The following is a 21218-nucleotide window of genomic DNA, read 5'->3' on the forward strand; positions in this document are numbered from 1 at the left end:
CTTTCTGTAGGCTCCCAGCCCACCTCTCGTGCCTCTGCAATCCTACCAGGATTGAGTCAGTGTCCGTGGTTATATGGTCCTCCAAGCTGCTTTTCTGTTGTTGTTTTTTTCTGACAATTTGTCTTTATTTACATTGTAATTTCAGTTTAGTCCTGGGATATGGTCTGTGTAGCTTCCATTCACTCTGCCGCCATTTTGGAATCTCCTGCAGGGTTATTTATAATAGCCAAGATATAGAAGCAATCCAAGTGCCCATCAATTGGCATGTGGATGAAAATACGTTAACACATATATATACAATGGAATATTACTTGGTCATTAAAAAAACTTACCATTTGTGACAGCTTGGATGGACCTAGGGCAGAGATTTTTAACCTTTTGCATCTCATGGCACACATAAACTAATTATTAAAATTTTGCAGCATACCAGAAATATATTTTTGCCTATCTGACAAAAAAAATAGGTATAATTTTGATTCATTCACACTCCACAGCTATTGTGTTGACTGCTGTCATTTTTTAAAATTTGACAACCTAAGAGAAAAGAGGTCAATGCCCCTGACTAAATAGTCAGGTATTGCATGTTTTAAAAAGTATTTAATTTAAATTTGTCTTTATTGTTGAAAGTATTACAAATATTCCTCTTTTTTCCTCCATTGACCTACTCCTCCCTGCTCCCAGCCCACCCCCACCCCATGCCTTCACCACACTATTGTCTATGTCCATTGGTTATGCATGTATGCATATAAGGTCTTTGGTTTTTCTTCTCCTTCCCCACTTGTCCCCCTTTCTTTTGAGGTTTGTCAGTCTGTTCTCTATTTCCATGTCTCTGGATCTATTTTGCTCATCCGTTTATTTTGTTCATTAGATTTCACAAATAAGTGAGATTGTGTGATACTTGTCTTTCTCTGAGTAGCTTATTTTTCTTAGCATAATACTCTCCAGGTCTCTCCACATCATCTCAAATGGCAATAGATCTTTCTTTTTTAAAGCTGCATAGTATTCCATTGTGTAAGTATACCACAGCTTTTTTGTCTACTCATCTACTGATGGACATATGAGCTGTTTCCAGATATTTGCTATTGTAAATAGCAGTGCTATGAACATAGGAGTGCATATGTTCTTTCTGATTGATGTTTCAGGCTTCTTAGGATATATTCCTTGAAGTGGGATTACCGGGTCAAATGGAAGTTTCATTTTTAATTTTTTAAGGAAACTACACACTGTTGTCCACAGTGGCTGCACCAATTTGCATTCCCACTGGCAGTGTACTAGGGTCCCCTTTTTTCCATATTGTCGCCAGCATTTGTTGTTTTATGATTTGTTGATGGCAGCCATTCTGGCAGTGTAAGATGATACCTCATAGTCATATTTAGTGTGCTACAACACAGCAGTTTAATATCTCTGACATAGAGGGTATTATGCTAAGTGAAATAAGTAAGTTAGATAACAACAAATACCATATGATTTCACTTATATGTGGAATATGAAGAACATGATAAATGAGCAAACAACACAGAAATAGACTCATAGATACAGAGAACAGACTGATGATTGTTGGAGGGTAGGGTTGATATGGGAATGGGTAAAAAAGATGAAGGGATTGAGAAATACTGATTGGTAACTACAAACTGGTCATGGGGATATAAAGTACAGCATAGGAAATATAGTCTATAATTGTAATAACTATGTATGATGCCAGTTGGATACTGGAAATATCAGGGGGAACACTTTGCAAAGTACATGATTGTCTGACCACTATGCTGTACACCTGAAACTAGTACAAAATAATTTTGAATATAAACAGTAATTGAAAAATAAAAATTTTAAAAGAATATGTATAACCAGTAGTGGTAGTCAAAATATTTAACAACCTTCTGGGGTGGGGAACATCTGGCCCACGGGCCATATGAGGCCCACAAAATCAATAGCAGCTAACTTTATACACCTCACCAAATTAGCCTGACCAAATATAGCAGGCTAAATTTTAAGTGGATAATTTTGTATGGCCCATGAATGATGTTATAAATATTTAAATGGCCCTTGGCATTAAAAAGATTCCCTACCTCTGCATCAATGTTGACCAGTGGATGCTGATACAATGCCAACTGTCAACAACCAGTGGAGGAATCTTCTTACTCACTTTATCTCTAATAGCAAAATGTGATAGTTAATTTTATGTGTAACTTAATGAAGGTCACAGGGTGCTCAGATATCTGTTTAAATATTATTTTTGTGTGTGTCTGTGAGAGTGTTTCTTGATGAGATTACCATTTGAATTGGTAGACTAAGTAAAGTACACTGCCTTACCCAATGTTGGTGGGCATCATTTTAACTGTTGAAGGCCTGGATAGAAAAAAAGGCAAAGGAAAGAGAATTTGCCCCTTTTCTGTTTGACTATAGGAGCTGAGGCATAGGTCTTCTGCCCTCAGGCTAAGAATTACAAATTTGGTTCTCTGGTTCTCAGGCCTTCAGTCTCAGAGTGAACTAAACCTCTGGCTTTCCTGATTAACCAGCTTAGAGCCTGCAGATTGTTGACTTCTTAGTCTCCATAATCACATTAGCCAATTCCTAGTTAAAAAAAAATATCTCTTTATTTTACACACACACACACACACACACACACACACACACACACACTGACTAATGCACCAAACTAAGGGAAGCTTAGCTGAGCAAACAATGAAGCTATAACCAAAGCCCCACCATCTCACCTATGACAATGTATTTGCCTTACATACCTAGCATCCAGGAGAAAATAAATAGCTTCATGAGCCCTGGTATTAAAGGCCATGACATATATGTTTGAAAAGTGTTATGAACTGAATATTTGTGTCTCATCAAAATTCATGTTGAAGCCCTAAACCCCCACTCTAATGGTTTTTGGAGATGTAGCTTTTGGAGGTACTTAGTGTCAGATGAGGTCATGAGGGGAGGGCCCTAGTCTGATGGCAATAGTATCCTGATAAACAGAGACACCAGGGAGCTTGCCCTCCATTCTCCCACCCCACTCTGACACAAAGAAGAAGTCATATGAGCACACAGTTGAAAGGTGGCTACCTACAGACCTAGGGACAAGGCCTCAGAATAAAACCTACCTTGCAAGTACCTTTATATTGGACTTCCCAGCTTCCAGAAGAGTGAGAAATATATTTCTGATGTTTAAGCCACCAGACCCTTGATATTTTCTTATGGCAGCCTGTACTAACTATGACATAAAGGTTCCAATTTTTAAACTTTTTGCACCTATATAGGGAGATTTTTATATTCCTTGTGTTTGAAGAGGTCAAGGAAAGATTTAAATTTCCAATCTGATCACCTTCTGTGGAGAGGCCTTTCTTCTATAGTTCTCTCTTGATTACTTTGAATACAGAAACTTTAATGTAGAAAAAGGAAAACAAATAGTTTAGCAATAATCCAAAGAACGATTAAACAATAAAGTAAAACTGATAATCCCTTTCCATGTTTTTTTTTTTCAATTCTAAGTGAATATATACATGCATATTACCCAGTTGTAAATAACATAGGGATTTAATTTTTTTCTTAAATTTATTTTTCTTACAGATGTTTCTGTTTTTACCCCCATTGACCTCTCCTCCCATTCCTGCCTGCCAACCCCAGCATTGTTGTCTATGTCCATTGGCTATGCTTATATGCCTAAGCTCCTTGGTTTTTCTATTCCCTCTGCCCCATACCCTCCATTGAAGTTTGAAAGTCTGAACCCTTCAATGCTTCAGAGTCTATGTTGTTCATCACCTTATTTGGTTCATCATATTCCACAAATAATTGAAATCGTGTGATGCTTGTCTTTCTCCAACTGGCTTATTTCACTTAGCATAATACTCTCCAGGTCCGTCCATGTTGTCTCAAAGGATAAGAGATCTTTTTTTCTTACATCTACATAGTGTTCCATTGTGTATATGTACACCAGCTTTTTTACCCACTCATCTACTGATGGACGCTAAAAAAGCATTCGACAAAATCCAGCACCCACTTCTGATAAAAACGCTCAGCAAGGTGGGAATAGAGGGATCATATCTCGACATAATAAAAGCCATATATGAAAGACCTACAGCCAACATCATACTCAATGGGTAGAAATTAAAAGCATTTCCCTTAAGAACAGGAACAAGACAAAAATGCTCACTTTCACCACTTTTATTTAACATAGTACTGGAAGTCTTAGTCACAGCAATCAGACAGGAAGAAAAAATAAGAGATCCAAATTGCAAAGGGGAAGTGAAACTGTTATTATTAGCAGATGACATGATACTATACATAGAAAACCCCAAAGATGCCATCAAAATTTTTCTAGACTTTGAATGAATTTGGCAAAGTAGCTGGATACAAAATTAATGTCAAGAAATCAATGGCACGGAAGTGGGATACAGACTGACAATCCCCTAAATAGGGGGTGGTGGGGGAGAGATAAACCACAGAACTTATATGCATGTGTGCATGAACAGTGGACATGGACAACAAACTGGGGAAAGGTCAGGGAGGGAGGGGGAGGGGGAATTAGTGGGGGGAAAAGGAGAAACATCTGTAACAAAAATTAATGAATATAAATAAATAAATAAATAAATAAATAAATATTAATAAAAAAAAAGAAATCAATGGCATTCTTATACACCAATGATAAAATCACAGAAAGAGAAACTAAAAAAGCAATCCCATTTACCATCATGGCAAAAACAAAATAAGACACCTAGAAATAAACATGACCAAAGAAATAAGAGACCTATTCACAGAAAACTACAGGTCATTGAAAAAACAAATAGAGGAAGATATAAAAAAAGTGGGAGCACATACCTTGTTCATAAATTGGAAGAATTAACAGCATTAAAATGTCCATACAACCCAAAGCAATCTATAGATCCAATGCAATACCCATCAAAATACCAACAACATACTTCACAGAACGACAACAAATACTTCAAAAGTTCACATGGAACCAAAAAAGACCTCGAATAGCCACAGCAATCATGGAAAAAAAAAAAAAAGTTGGAGAGATCACATTACCAGATTTCAGGTTATACTATAATGCCACTGTAATCAAAACACCCTGTACTGGCACAAGAACAGGCAGATAGATCAATGAAACAGAATAGAGAATCCAGAAATGGACCCAAGGCAATATGCTCAATTAATATTTGACAAAGGTGGGAAGACATATAGTGGAGTAAAGACAGCCTCTTTAATAAATGGTGTTGGGAAAATTGGACAGCTACATGCAAAATAAATAAATAAATAAAACTAGACAATCAACTTACACCAGACACAAGTATAAAGTAAAAATGGTTAAAAGACTTAAATGTGACTCATGAATCCATAAAAATCCTAGAAGAAAATGTAGGCAACTAAATTTCAGACAACATATGCAGCAGAATTTTCACTGACACATCACCTAAGGCAATAGAAACAAAGGAGAAAATGAACACATGGGAATACATCAAACTCAAAAGCTTCTGCACAGCAAAAGATAAAATCATCAAAACGGAAAGGCTACCCACTGTATGGGAGAGCATCATTGCCAATGATATATCAGATAACGGTTAATTTCCAATATATATAGAGTGCTCATACAACTCAACAAAAGGAAGACAAGAACCCAATTAAAAAATGGGCAGAGGAACTAAATAGACACCTCTCCAAACAGGACATACAAATGGCTGAGAAACATATGAAGAAATGCTCAACATCACTAATCATCAGAGAGATGCAAGTTAAAACAACAATGAAGTATCACCTCACACCTGTCAGAATGGCCACCATCAACAAATCATTAAACAAGTGTTGGCGAGGGTGTGGAGAAAAGGGGACTCTAGTACACTACTGGTGGGAATGCACACTGGTGTAGCCACTATAGAAATCAATATTGTGTTTTCTCAAAAAGTTAAACTTCTTTTTGAGTAAGTGATCCCTTACTTCTAGGAATGTACCCTGAGAAGCCTAAAACACCAATCAGAAAGAATATATGTATCCCCATGTTGGTAGCAGCACTATTTACAATAGCTAAGATCAGGAAACAGCCCAATTGTCCATCAGTAGACAAATAGATAAAAAGTGTGGTACATAACACAACAGAGTACTATGCAGCTGTACAAAAGAAAAAATTCTTAACTTTTGAAACGACTTGGAGGTACCTGAAATGTATTATCCTCAGTGAAACAAGATACGCAGAGAAATATAAATATCACATGATCACACTTATTTGTGGAATATATTGAACATAACAGTCTGAAGAATTGGGTAGACCCAGAGACGTGGAAGTAAGGTACAGACTGAGTAACCTCAAAATAGGGGGTGTTCGGGGGAGGGAAGACATAAAGCACAGAACTTATATGCATGTACGCATAACCGATGGACACGGACAACAAAGCCAGGTATGGAGCGGGCGGGTTTGTGGAGGAGGCTGTCTGGGGGGAAAAAAAGTGTAACATCTGTAACAAAAATAAATTAATAAAATTTATTTTTTAAAAATGGACGCTGGATTTTGTCAAATGCTTTTTCAGTGTCTTTTGAGATGATCACATGATTTTTATCTTTCATTTTTTATGTGGTGTATCACTTTTCTTGATTTACAAATATTTTGCCAGCCTTGCATTCCTGAGATAAATCACACTTGGTCGTGGTGTATAATTTTTTAAATATATTTCTGGATTCAATTTGCTAAGATGCTGTTGAGGATTTGGGCATCTATGTTGATCAGGGATATTGTCCTATAATTGTTTTTATTTATAGTGTCTTTATCTGGTTTTGGGATTAGGATTACACTGGCCTCATAAAAAGACATTAGAAGTCTTCATTCCTTTTGAATTTTTTCTGAATATTTTGAGGAGAATAGGTCATAGTTCTTTTTTGAATGTTTGATAAAACTCCCCTGTGTAGCCGACCGGACAAGGGGTTTTGTTTGCTGGGATTTTCTTAATTATTTCTTCTATTTCCTTAATTGTTATTGGTCTGTTCCGGTTTTCTGACTCTTCCCAGTTGAATTTTGGAATAGTATATGATTCTAAGAATTTGTCCATTTTGCTTAGGTTATTGAATTTGTTGTCATGTAATGGTTCATAGTATTTTCTTACAATGCTTTGTATTTCTGTAGTGTCTGTTGTTACTTCACCTCTTTCATTTATGATTTCATTAATTTGGGCTCTCTCTCTTTGTTTCTTGGTGAATTTGGCTAAAGGTTGATTAATCTTGTTTACCTTTTCAAAAACCAGCTCTTGGTTTCATTGATCTGTTGTACTGCTTTTTTAGTCTCTATGTCATTTATTCCTGCTCTGATCTTTGTTATTTCCTTCCTTCTACTAACTCTGGATGTTTCTTTTTGTTCTCCTTCTAAATCTTTACATTGTTGGGTTAAATAGTTTATTAAATATTTTTATTCTTTCTTGAGGTAAGCCTGTATTGCTATGAACTTCCCTCTCCGGACTACTTTTATTGTGTCCCATAGATTTTGTGTTGTTGTGTGTCCATTTTTATTAGTTTCCAGGAAGTTTCTTTATTGATTTCTTGATCTCATTGGTAACCCATTTGTTCTTTAATAACATGCTATTTAGTCTGCATGTGTTTGAATGTTTTGGGCTGTTTTTATCATAATTGATGTCTAGTTTTATGCCACTGTTATCTGTGAAGATGCTTGATATGATTTCAATCTTCTTGAATTTGTTGTGTCCTAACATGTGGTCTATCTTTTAGAATGTTCTGTGGGGTGGGGAGATGAGGAGGAGGCTGTCAATGGGAAAAAAAGGAGAAACATCTGTAACAAAAATAAATTAATAAAAAAAAATTTTAAATACACATAAAAAAAGAGAGAATATTCCATGTGCACTAGAGAAGAATGTATATTCTGCAGCTTTGGGGTGAAATGTTCTGTAAATATCAATTAAATCCACCTGATCTTGTTTGTCATTTAAGGACTCTGTGTCCTTGTTAATTTTTTGCTTAGACAATCTGTCCAGTGGTGTCAGTGGGGTGTTAAAGTCACCCACTATGACTGTATTGCTATTGATCTCTCCCTCTAAGTCCTCTAGAAGTTTGTAAATATATTTTGGTGCTCCTAAATTTGGTGCATATATGTTTTCCATATATCCTTTTGTTGGATTGATCCCTTTAATATTAATGAAGTGACCTTCTTTGTCTCCTACTATAGCCCTCATTTTGAAGTTTATCTTATCAGATAAAACTTTTTTTTTTTTAATTTCCATTTGCTTGGTAAATTTTTATCCATTTCTTCATTTTCATCCTGTGTGAGTCTTTTGTTATGAGGTGAGTCTCTTGTAGACAGCATATATATAGATCATGCTTTCTTATCCAATCAGTTAGCCTATGTCTTTTGATTGGAGCATTTAAGTCATTTACATTTAAGGTTATTATTGATAGATACTTATTAGTTCCTTTTTTCATTTTATCTTATGCCTGTTTTCCTCTCTCTCTCTATTTCTTCTTCTTATAGTAGTCCCTTTAGCATTTCTTGCAGTGCTGGTTTGGTGATGGTAAATTTTTTTAGCCTTTTTTTGTCCTGTGAAGCTTTTTATTTCTCCTTCAATTTTGAATGATAGCCTTGCTGGATAGAGTAGTCTTGGAGTCAGACCCTTGCCTTGTATTACTTTGTACACTTCATGCCACTCCCTTCTGGCCTGTAGTGTTTCTATTGAGAAATCAGCTGACAGTCTAATGGGAGCTCTCTTGTAAGTAACTTTCTGTCTCTCTCTCTTGCTTCCTTTAAGATTCTTTCTTTGTCTTTAATGTTTGCCATTTTAATTATGATGTGTCTAGCTGTGGGTCTTTTGGGTTCATCTTGCTCGGTACTCTCTGTGTTTCCTGGACTTGTGTGACTTTTTCCTTCACCAGTTTAGGGAAGTTTTCTGTCATTATTTTTTCAAACATGTTCTCTATTCCTTTCTCTGATTCTTCTCCTTCTGATAACCCTATAACCCTCTGATGCAAATGTTATATTCTGTGTTGTCCCAAAGATCCCTTAAACTCTCCTCCTGTGTTTAATTTTTTTCTTTTTCTTTTTTTATTAATGTTTTTACAGATGTTTCTCCCTTTTACTTGTTGACACATTCCTCCCGACCACCCCCACACACACCCCATTCCCATCATTGTTGTCTATGTTCACTGGTTATGCATACATGCATATAAGTTCTGTGGTTCATCTCTTCCCATTTGCTGCTCTATTTGGGTATTTTTTTCTACCCCGTCTTCTAACTTGCTGATTTGATCTTCAGCTTCTTCTAATCTACTGTTGAATCCTTCTAAGGTGTATTTCATATCAGCTATGTTATTATTTATTTGCTCATGATTATTATTCCTAGCTCCTACCTGTTTTTTATGCTAATGTAGTTCCCACTGAGCTCTTTATTATTCTCATTAACTTGCTTGTAGTTCTCACTAAATTGTTTGAGCATGCTTAAAATCATTACTTTGAATTCTTTATCTGACAAATTGCTTGCTTCCATTTCATGAAGTTCCTTTTCTGGTGATTCCTTCTTTTGTTTCATTTGGGTGTTCTTTGTCTCACCATTTAATTGTCTAATAGTTCTAGGCACGGTGAGGGATGTTGCATAAAATAAGGCTGCTGTGCCTCCCTTTGACTGTTTTGGTGAGTGGCACCTCTTGCCTGTTGTGGGTCCTGGAGGACTGACAACTGGCGACTGTCATTGGTCTGTCACGCCAGGTGCTGCTGTGGTCTGTGGGTCTACCTGTTGTGCCACCAGGGTGCGTGTGTCCCAGTGGTGGTCTGCTGGGGTGCATGGGTCCAGCTGCTGTGCATGGGTCTAGCTGGTGTGCTGCTGAGGTGCACTGCTGCCTGGTAGGGCTCAGATCCTAATCAGTCACTGCTGATGCTGCTGAGGGCAAGTGTCAAATCCCGATTTGTGCTGCTACTGCTGCTGCTGTTGCCAGGGGATGGGGCTCAGCTCCCAATCCTCTGTTGATGTTGGGGGCTGAGGATGCTCATCCTCTGGAACTTTGTTGTCACTGGGGAAGGGGCTCCACTCCAAATCCGCTGCTGCAGTTGTCAGGATCAGGTCTTGGCTACCCGAACCTTGCTGCTGCTGGAGCTGGGGACCCCTCCTGATCATCGTTTGCAGGTGCTGCTGGGGACAGGTCTCAGCCACTGATCTGTGCTGCTGCTTTTGCTCCTGCTGCTGCTTGGGAATAGATGTCTGATCCCAGACTCTGCAGCTGGGAGTGTGTCTTGACTCCCAAGCATCAGCTGCTCTTGGGTGGGGCTCCACTCCTGCTCAGTCACTGCTGCTGTAGAAGAAGGTGCTTGGCTCCTAAGCTGGCACTACTGCTTCTAGGGGTGGTGCTCAACTCTGATCAGGTTGCTGCTGTGGGGCGGGGTGGGCGTGTTCAGCTCTCAGCTTGTTGCAACCTCTGCAGCAGGCACTTTGACAGCACTTACTGTGTGCTGGTCCACAATGACACAGCAGGATCCACTAGTCCAATAATGCAAAGCTCACTTCTGGACTCAGGTGGCTCAACCTTAGCCACTCCCAATTGCCTCCTCCCAGAGAAGACCAGCGGATCTTCCAAAATAGCTGGGCCATGCAGCTGCACAGGGAGAAGCACCCTGAGAAGCCACTTACTGCAGTAGCCAGCTGCTCCCATCCACAGCACATGAACCCTCTGCCCCACATTTATGCAATGTTCAAGGTTGCTCATCCATACTCATATCCACTCACACTCTCTCAAACTCACACTCTCACAAACTCATCCTCACTCCAGTCTTGCCCACCACCATCTTTGTCCAGAGAGCTTTAATTTTTTTCATTCCTAAAGTTAGAAACATTAAGATCTTTTTTTTTTTTTTTTTCAGTACATTGCTTTGACCTTTCTTACTTATTAGCAAATAGTTCATTGCTTGGTTTAAATGCATACATGACCTAGTGTTTTTCCTTCAATAGTCTGTAACAAGGAAAATCATTAGTCTGTATGTCATGCTACACTTTCTGTTCCAAAATTCAGTTAAGAAAGGCCAGGAAAGGGCCTCCACAGAATTTTGTCTGGAATTGAAACATGAGGACATGCCATATAAGGCTGAAGTGATGGGTCTGGATACCTTTTTATTATCTTTTTTTTTTTCTGCTCCTGTACTTATCTCAGACAATGAAAATAAAGACAAATCATCAGGAAGGGGCAACTGAAAGGCAGCTTGGGGGACCACATAACCAGGGACATGGACACAATCCTGGTAGGATTGCGAGGACGCGAAGGGGGCTGGGAGCCGACGGTCCGCAGCAGCCTGGGATGGGACCAGCGGACTTGGCTGGAAGCTGCGCCCTTGGCTGGGTCCAGCAGCCTTGGCTGGAAGCTTCTGCCACCTCTGCTGGGTCCAGCAACCTTGGCTGGGTCCAGCATCCTCGGCTGAAAGCTGTGCCCTCGGCTGGGTCCTGTGGCCTGCGCTGGGACCAGCAGCTGCCTCGGCTGGGTGCTATACCCTCGGCTGGTGCTGCAGCCTCCGCTGCCCTTAGCTGGGAGTAGCGCCTTCAGGATAAAGTCCCAGGTGACTCCACAGCACAGAGCCCAGACAGAGGCTAAATTGGCAGCAGCCACTCACCTTGGACTCCAGCAGAGGGAAGGCAGACTGGACTGGAACTGTGTGGGGACACTCAGAATTTGGAGGGTGCACAGAGCTTTTGCTGAGCACAGCCACACAGGACTGTGGTCATCTTACTCCTTCCCAGGGACATGGGGAGATGTGGAGGCCCCTCCCACGGAAATTCAACCCCACCCAGTGGCCGTTGAAATGCTAATTGAAACCCATTAAAACCAGCATCTGCCCCACACTTGGAAAATCCTCTTACACTGAGCACCTGAGGGAGTTTTTCAGGCAACTCAGAAACCAAGGTTTTTCAGGTGACCGCTAATAATAGCCTACAGGCAAAAAAGCGACAGGAAAACTACCATTCCTTGGGCTAGCAACTCTAACCAGGACAGTTAAGACTTAACAGTGGTGTTTAAAGTGGGTCCTCTGTGCCTTATCCAAACCCAGAAGAGGGAGCCACAAACAGCAGAACACCAACACACACAGGGAAAATTTGGCAGATTCCAAAGCCTACTGTGATAGCCAAAATTGTGAAAAAGAGAAACAACTACCAAAATAAAGAACAAGAGACCTCTACCAAAGATGAGATAAATGAGGTGCAGATAAGAAAGTTAACAGAACTAGAAATCAGACCCATGATCTTGAGGAAGCTCAACAGCATGTGTAAGAACATGAGCACTATGAGTAAAGACATAGAAATGTTGAAAATAAACCAGTTGGAAATTAAAAACCACCAAGAAGAAATGAAGAATGACATATCAGAAATGAAAAACACATTGAAAGGTCTAAAAAGCCGAGTAGAGGAAGCTGAGGACTGGATCAGTGAATTAGAAGACAGGGTAAAAAAAAATCAACTAATCAGAAAACCAAAAGGAAAAAATGATTAAAAACCAGGAAGACAGCTTAAGAGAACTGTGGGACAACTGGAAATGTAATTATATTCGCATCATAGGAGTCCCTGAAGAAGAAGAAAATGATCAAGGGTTAGAGAATATATTCAAAGAAATAGTGACAGAAAACTTCACTAATTTGGTGAAGAAAAAAGGCATTCAAATTCAAGAAGCAACAAGAGCCCCAGTAAGAAAAATCCAAGCAGGCCCACACCAAGTCACATAGTAATCAAACTTCCCAAAATTAAAGACAAAGAGAGAATCCTAAAAGCAGCAAGAGAAAAGCAACAGGTTACCTACAAAGGAAACCCTATAAGGCTATCAGCTGACTTATCACAAGAAACACTACAGGCCAGAAGGGAATGGCATGAAGTAATCAAGGTCATAAAAGACAAGGATCTGAATCCAAGACTACTCTACCCAGCAAGGCTATCATTCAAAATAGAAGGTCAAAAAAGAGTTTCCCATGCAAAAATAAAAAAGGCTAAAGGAATACATTAGCACCAAACCAGTACTGCAAGAACTGTAAAAAGGACTGCTGTAATTAGCAAGAGAAATGGGAAGAAAAATAGAACCACACTAAACAAAAATGGCAATAAATAAGTACATATCAATAATCACCTTAAATGTAAATGGATTGAATGCTCCCATAAAAAGACACAGAGTAGCTCATTGGATAAGAAAGCATGACTCATCTATATGTTGTTTACAAGAGACCCACCTCATAACAAAAGACTCACAAAGGTTGAAAGTGAAGGGATGGAAAATAATCTTCCAAGCAAACGGAAAGGAAAAAAAAAGCGGTGGTAGCATTACTCATACCTGATAAAATAGATTTCAAAATGAACTCTATAACTAGAGACAAAAAAAGGCCACTACATAATATTGAAAGGATCTATCCAACAGGAAGATATAACCTTGATAAACATATATGCACCCATAATAGGAGCACCAACATATATTAAAAATCTTCTGGAGGACTTCAAAGGAGAAATCGATAGCAATACAATCATAGCAGGGGACTTCAACACCCCACTGACATCACTGGATACATCCTTTAGACAAAAAATTAGCAAGGAAACAGAGACTCTAAATGAACCACTAGAACAAATGGATTTAATAAATATTTACAGAGAATTACACCCCAAAAGTACAGAATTCACATTCTTCTCAAGTGCACATGGGACATTCTCAAAGATAGACATGTTAGGGCACAAACTAGGTCTATACAAGTTCAAGAATACTGAAATCATATCAAGCATCTTCTCAGATCACAATGACGTAAAACTAGAAATCAATTGCAAGAAGAACATACAAAGATATTTGAACACATGGAAGCTAAATAACATGCTATTAAACGATGAATGGGTTACTGAGGAGATCAAGGAAGAAATAAAAAAACTTCCTATAAACCAATGAAAATGAAGACAGAACAACACAAAATCTATAGGATGCAGCGTAAGCAGTTCTGAGGGGGAAGTTCATAGCACTACAAGCGTACCTCAAAAAGCAAGAAAAATCACTAATAGAATATCTAACCTCACAACTTAAAGAACTAGAGAGCAAACAAAAAGAAAACCCCAGAGTATGTAGAAGGAAGGAAATAGTAAAGATCAGAGGAGAAATAAATGACACAGAGTCCAAAAACACAATTCAAAGGATCAATGAAACAAAGAGCTGGTTTTTCGAAAACATAAACAAGATTGATGGACCCTAGGCTAGACTCACCAAGAAACAAAGAGAGAGAACCCAAATACACAAAATCAGAAATGAAATAGGAGAGGTAACAATTGACACTACACATATATAAAAGATCCTTAACAACTACTATGAACAATTTTATGGCAACACATTTGACGATCGAAGTGAAATGGACAAATTTCTAGAAAGACATTGTCTCCTAAAACTGGATCAGGAAGAGATAGAAAATTTAAACAGACTAATAACAACAGAAGAAATTTAAGATGTAATCAAGACTCTCCCAGCAAACAAAAGCCCAAGCCCAGATGGCTTCACGGGGGAGTTTTACCGAACATTCAAAGAATTACTAACACCCATTCTTCTCAAACTATTTCAAAAAATTCAAGAAGAAGGAAGACTTCCAAACACGTTCTATGAGGCCATCATAATTCTAATTCCAAAACCAGAAAAAGACACTACAAACTAAGAAAACTACAGGCCAATATCCCTGATGAACATAGACGCCAAAATCCTGAACAAAATACGAGCAAATCGGATCCACCAGTACACCAAAAAAATTATCCACCATGACCACGTGGGATTCATCCCAGGGATGCAAGGCTGGTACAATATTTGCAAATCAACAAACGTGATACACCACATAAATAAAATGAAGAATAAAAACCACTTGGTCAGATCAGTAGATGCTGAAGAAGCCTTCGACAAAATCCAGCATCCATTTCCAATAAAAACGCTTAGCAATGTGGGAATAGAGGGATCATATCTCTACATAATAAAGGCCATATATAAAAGACCTACAGCCAACATCATACTCATTGGGCAAAAACTAAAATATTTTCCTTAAAAACAGGAACAAGGCAAGGATGGCCATTTTCACCACACGTATTTAATATAGTACTGGAAGTCTTAGCCACAGCAATCAGAGAGGAATAAAAAATATAAGGGATCCAAATTGGAAAGGAGGAAGTGAAACTGTCATTATTCGCAGATGACATTATAATATATGTAGAAAACCCCAAAGACTCCATTAAAAATTTACTAGACTTAATAAATGAATTAGGAAAAGTAGCAGGATACAAAATTAACGTCAAGGAATTGATGGCATTCTTATACACCAATGATGAATTCACACACAGAGAAACTAAGAAGACAATCCCATTTACCATTGTGGCAAAAAAAATTAACATACCTAGGAATAAACTTAACCAAAGATATAAAGGACCTATTCGCAGAAAACTGCAGCTCATTATAAAAAAGAAGGAGAGGAAGATATAAAAAATTGAAAGCACATACCCTGTTCTTAGATTGAAAGAATTAACATCATTAAAATGTCCATATTACCCAAAGCAATCTATAGATTCAATTTAATCCCCATCAAAATACCAACGGCATACTTTACAGAATTAAAAAAGTACTTCAAAAGTTCATTTGCAGCCAAAAAAAGACCTCAAATAGCCACAGCCATCTTGAAAAAGAAGAACAAAGTTGGAGGGATCACATTACCAGATTTCAGGTTATACTACAGAACCACTGTAATCAAAACAGCCTGGTACTGGCACAAGAACAGGCATATAGACCAGTGGAACAGAACAGAGAACCCAGAAATGGAACCAAGGCAATATGCTCAGTTAATATTTGACAAAGGTGGCAAGAGCATACAGTGGAGTAGAGATAGCCTCTTTAATAAATGGTGTTGGGAAAATTGGACAGCTACATGCAAAAAAAAAAAATGAAACTAGACCATCAACTTACACCACACACAAGAATAAACTCAAAATGGATAAAAGACTTAAATGTGACTCATGAATCCATAAAAATCCTAGAAGACACTGTAGGCAACACAATTTCAGACATCTACGCAGCAGAATTTTCACTGATACATCACCTAAGGCAGTAGAAACAAAGGAGAAAATGAACACATGGGACTACATCAAACTCAAAAGCTTCTGCACAGCAAAAGATACAATCATCAAAACGGAAAGGCTACCCACTGTATGAGAGAGCATCATTGCCAATGATATATCAGATAAGGGGTTAATTTCCAATATATATAGAGTGCTCATACAACTCAACAAAAGGAAGACAAAGAATCCAATTAAAAAACGGGCAGAGGAACTAAATAGACACCTCTCCAAACAGGGCATACATATGGCTAAGAGACATATGAAGAAATGCTCAACATCACTAATCATCAAAGAGATGCAAATGAAAACAACAATGAGGTATCACCTCACACCTGTCAGAATGGCCGCCAACAACAAATCATCGAACAACAAGTGTTGGCGAGAGTGTGGAGAAAAGGGGACTCTAGTGCACTGCTGGTGGGAATGCAGACTGGTGCAGCCACTATGGAAAACACTATGGTGTTACCTCAAAAAATTAAAAATTGAACTTCCATTTGACCCAGTGATCCTACTTTTAGGAATATACCCTCAGAAGCCTGAAACACCCATCAGAAAGAATATATGTACCCCCATGTTTATAGCAGCACTATTTACAGTAGCTAAGATCTGGAAACAGCCCAAGTGTCCATCAGTAGACGAATGGATAAGAAAGCAATGGTGCATATACACAATGGAATACTACTCAGTTATAAGAAAGAAAGATCTCTAATCCTTTGATACTACATGGAGGGTCCTGAAAAGTATCATCCTAAGTGAAACAAGCCAAACAGAGAAAGACAAGTATTATATGATCTCACTTATTTGTGGAATATAATGAACATAACAATCTGAGGAATGGGGTAGTCCCAGAGACGTGGAAATGGGGTACAGAATGACAATCCCCAGAAGAGGAGGTGGTGGGGGAGAGATGAACCCCAGAACTTATATGCATGTGTGCATGAACAATGGACATGGATAACAAACCTGGGGACAGGGCAGGGAGGGTGGGGAAGGGGGGAATCAGTGGGGGAAAAGGAAAAACATCTGTAACAAAAATTAATTAATAAAAAATTTTATTACAAACTAAACTAAGCTATAAATACAGCACAAAAACAGTAAAATTTCTTGCAAGTTACAAAAAATAAAAATAAAATATGAAAAATTTACACTTGATTTGTCTCCTTTATCTATGAGTCGAATTCCCCCTCTATAAGAAGAAAGCAAAGTTTTAGCAAAAATCTGTGGAAGGTAGACTTGCTACATTTAAAACAATATTACTCTTGTATAGATTTTTGAAATTAGCTTTCATCTAAAGTACCTTAAAAACTAACCATTTACTTTTTCAGTAATGTTTTACATATTATTAATGTTTAATTATTCATATGGCATAATGTAATAGCAAATATAATCAAATGCCTGGCTTTTTGACCATATCAATAAACTGTTACAATTTGGAAAAAACAAATTGGAGGTAGCAAGAGGTGTGCTGATTTGAGAAAGGAGAGTGAGAGTTTCTCCATGCTGTGTAGTAGATTCCCAACCCCATAGAAGCAGCCAGTGTGTTATTATCTGTGGAAAACGCCACATAGAAAATTAAATTAAATTCTCCATCCAGATAAAATGAATGTAGTAAAGAATAATGTACACAATAGTAAAACATTAGTGGGTTTTGATGGTCAATGAAATGCATGAATTCAGAGAACCATTTTCACTTGTATTTGGATTTCCCATCAACCTTTCAAATTATTGTGCTCTTTCACTTAGCATCCTTATCTTTATGGAAACAATTGCAAGTGCACTGCTGTATTTTGTCATTTCAGATTATTATAAAAATGTAAAAAATAAATATAGATTCAAACAACATTTTTAAAGTATACTTTTATATAAAGTATCTCAATCAGTTGGGAGGTAGTTTGGTTAGATGGAAGGGGCAGTAGCTTTGAAATCAGGGGGAAAATTGTGGGGCTCAGGTAAGTGATTTAACTTTTATTCCTATTTCTTCATCTGTAAAATAGAGATAATAATGGTGTCTAACTTTTAGACCTCGAGATGCATGTAATGAATGCATGTAAAGTCCTTGGCACATACTAAGCACTAAATAATTTTTTTTCAAATGCCTTATTTATAAGTAAATTAAACTTCATTTTATGAGAAGCTTCACTGAAGAATTTCAGTAATATTGATATATTCTTTTTATTATACTTGCAGTATCTTTTATGTTTCTCTCTGCACTGCAGCCTTTTTATATTTCTTCATCCACTTAGTTCTTTTTAATGCATTATTTCTATATTTGTTTTGATTTACCAATGGCATTTTTATCCTGAGGCCTGCTGCTTCCTTTATATTCTACCTTTCTCTTCCTTCCCTTTCCTATTATCTCTAATCTTTCATCTGCTTTTACTCAAACCTTGATTCTTCTAGGAGTTACAGCCTCTGTGGCAGGTTTATTATTTAATAGATTCTTGTTCAGCAGCTAAAGCCCTTCAGAGGAAAGGTAATATATAAATGAGGTGAGACTAATACATTACTTTAGTGATATGACTGGATTTTTTTAAACACACATGCTAGAAAGTATATTTTCAAATAAGTGTTGTTATATGCAAAACAATCACTATGGGAATTGATCTATTTGTCTGCAATGATATAACTTTTATTAACAACATGGGTCTCACGCAAAAAGTGTATTGTGCTCTAGCAAGTTTGTTGTGTACCCCAATTCAGAGATAGCTTTTCAACCTTCACACTCCATCAAAAACCTCAAGGTTCCACTTCCCAAACTATCCATTACAGTGGCCAATCATTATTATCACCCCTGAACTTTCAAGCTCAACTAGTTTACTCTGATTCATCTTACACAATTGACAAAACCCCTACTCTATGTAAATCTAACTTTCTGCCTATTTCCACACCCATGCCCCTACAGCCGAATGCAGATGAAGAAAAAAACAACCACCACTTGAAATACATTCTTAATGCTGGTCAAGAATCACACTACATTTTCCTAAGCCATTTATTCTTTCACTCTTATAAATTATTTCACATTTATATTTTTTTTAGAATTACAACATTTCCTCCTCCCATAGTATTCTCACCTGAAGGAAAATGGAAACGAAAAGAGAACTCCCACAACCCTCACTACCACATCAACCTAACTACATACAGTGGAATTGTGCCTGTTTGCCTACGTTCCTATCTAATGCCAGCCCTTCCACTTGTCCACTAGATTCTGTGCCCACTAACAAATTCCAGGATATCACCACAGCAATTCACCCCTCTCTCTTTTGCATTATCCATTTTCTTTTTTTCAATTAACAAACTGTTTAGATAATAAATAAACTAACATTAATTTTTGCTTTACTATTATTGCATTTATTGGGGCTTAGGGTACACAGTTCTATAATACATCATCTGTTTCTAATTTCTGCTGAATCTTTGCCATCAACATATAAAATATAGTTATTTCCCGCATCTGGAAAAAAATTATTTATTAAATCTCCCGGTAACAATTCCTCTCCTCATTTTTATTCTCTACTTTATAGCAAAACTCCTCAAAAATAAAAACTGTGCATACTCATATTGTCTGTTTTTGCCATTGTTTCACAAAAACTATTTTTTTCAAGTCTACCAGTGGCCTCCACATTAATAAATCCAGTACTTAGTTCCAACTTTATTTGCCTTCTTAGTAGTAATTGTTATAGTTGATCACTCCTTCCTGCTTGATTTCCAGGTCTCCACACACTTCCTTCTCATTAACTTCTTTGTTACTATCTTTGCTTGATTCTTCTTATTAACCCAACATCTAGAGTGCCCTAGGGATCAATCTTTGGTTTTCGTCTCTTCTTTATCAATAAACCCTGAAGCACTCTTTGGTAATCTCATCCACTCCTTAAATATTATTTGTATGCTGACGATTTCCAAATATATATAATCAGACTTCCCCCCTCAACTCCAGACTCACATATCCAAATGTTTACCCACCATCTCTATTTGGATATCTAACAGGCTTCAAACCCTTAACAGACCCAAATTCAAGTCCTGATATTGCCCCTCAAACCTGTTCTTCTCATTTTTTTCCTTATCTTAGTAAAGAGCAACTCTATCTTTCCAGTTAACCAAGATAAAAATCTGCCATTCTTGCCCTGGCTGGTTTGTTCAGTGGTTAGAGAATCAGCTCACAGACCCACGAGTTGTGAATTCGATTCTCATCAAGGGCACATACCTCAGTTGCAGTTTGGTCCCAGGCCCTGGTCAGGGTCATGCGGGAGGCAGCTAATCAATGTGAGAGAGACATATCGATGTCTCTTTCTCTCTCTCTCTCTCCCTCCCACTCTGTCGGAAAATAAATGAAAAAAAAAATATCCTCAGGTGAGGATTTTTTAAAAATCTGCCATCCTTAGTCCTTTCTTTTCCCTATTTCCCACATATTATCCACCTACAAGTCCTGTCAAAAATACCAGTAAAACATACCTAGAATGCAACCGCTTCTCACCACTTCTACTGCCACTGTTTTGGTCCAAACTATTATCATTCCATGTCTGAATTACTCCAGTAGACTCCTAACTGATCTCTCTGCTTCCACTTTTTCTCACGTCCCCACAGGGTCTATTCTCAACACAACAGCCAGAATAATACTGCTAAATATGTCAAATACTATAGCTTGTTTTTTCAAATGCAAAATTTATCAGAATAAAATCCAAAGTTGCTACAATGGCCCACCCATAAGGCCCTACCAGATCTGATTCTGTTTCCTTTTTGAATTTATTTCCAGCTACTCACCCCCTTACTCACTTCAGGTCAGCAACACTGGCCTCATTTCTGAAACCAACCAGGTACTTTCCCACCTCACAGCCTCTGCATTAGTTGTTTTCTCTACTTGTAATATTCTTCCCATGTGCATCCACATGACTCACTCCCTCACTTCTTTCCATGCAACTTTCTTGGACTCTGCTACATAAATAGGATAGTTACCATTTCAATCACATTTTTTCTAAATTATTTTTTTATCACCATTTGAAATATATTTTGTGTTGTTTAATGTCTCTCCCTGCCACACCCCGACTATAATGTAAGTTCATGGAGCAGAAATTTTGCCTGATTTGTTCATTGTTGTATCTGCAAGACCTACAACAGAGTCCAGCATATAGTAGGTACTCAATACATTTTGTTGGGAAAATGATTTCTTCC

The sequence above is a fragment of the Molossus molossus genome, unplaced genomic scaffold (assembly GCF_014108415.1).
Source record: "Molossus molossus isolate mMolMol1 unplaced genomic scaffold, mMolMol1.p scaffold_m16_p_2, whole genome shotgun sequence".
NCBI classification, from domain to species: Eukaryota; Metazoa; Chordata; class Mammalia; order Chiroptera; family Molossidae; genus Molossus; species Molossus molossus.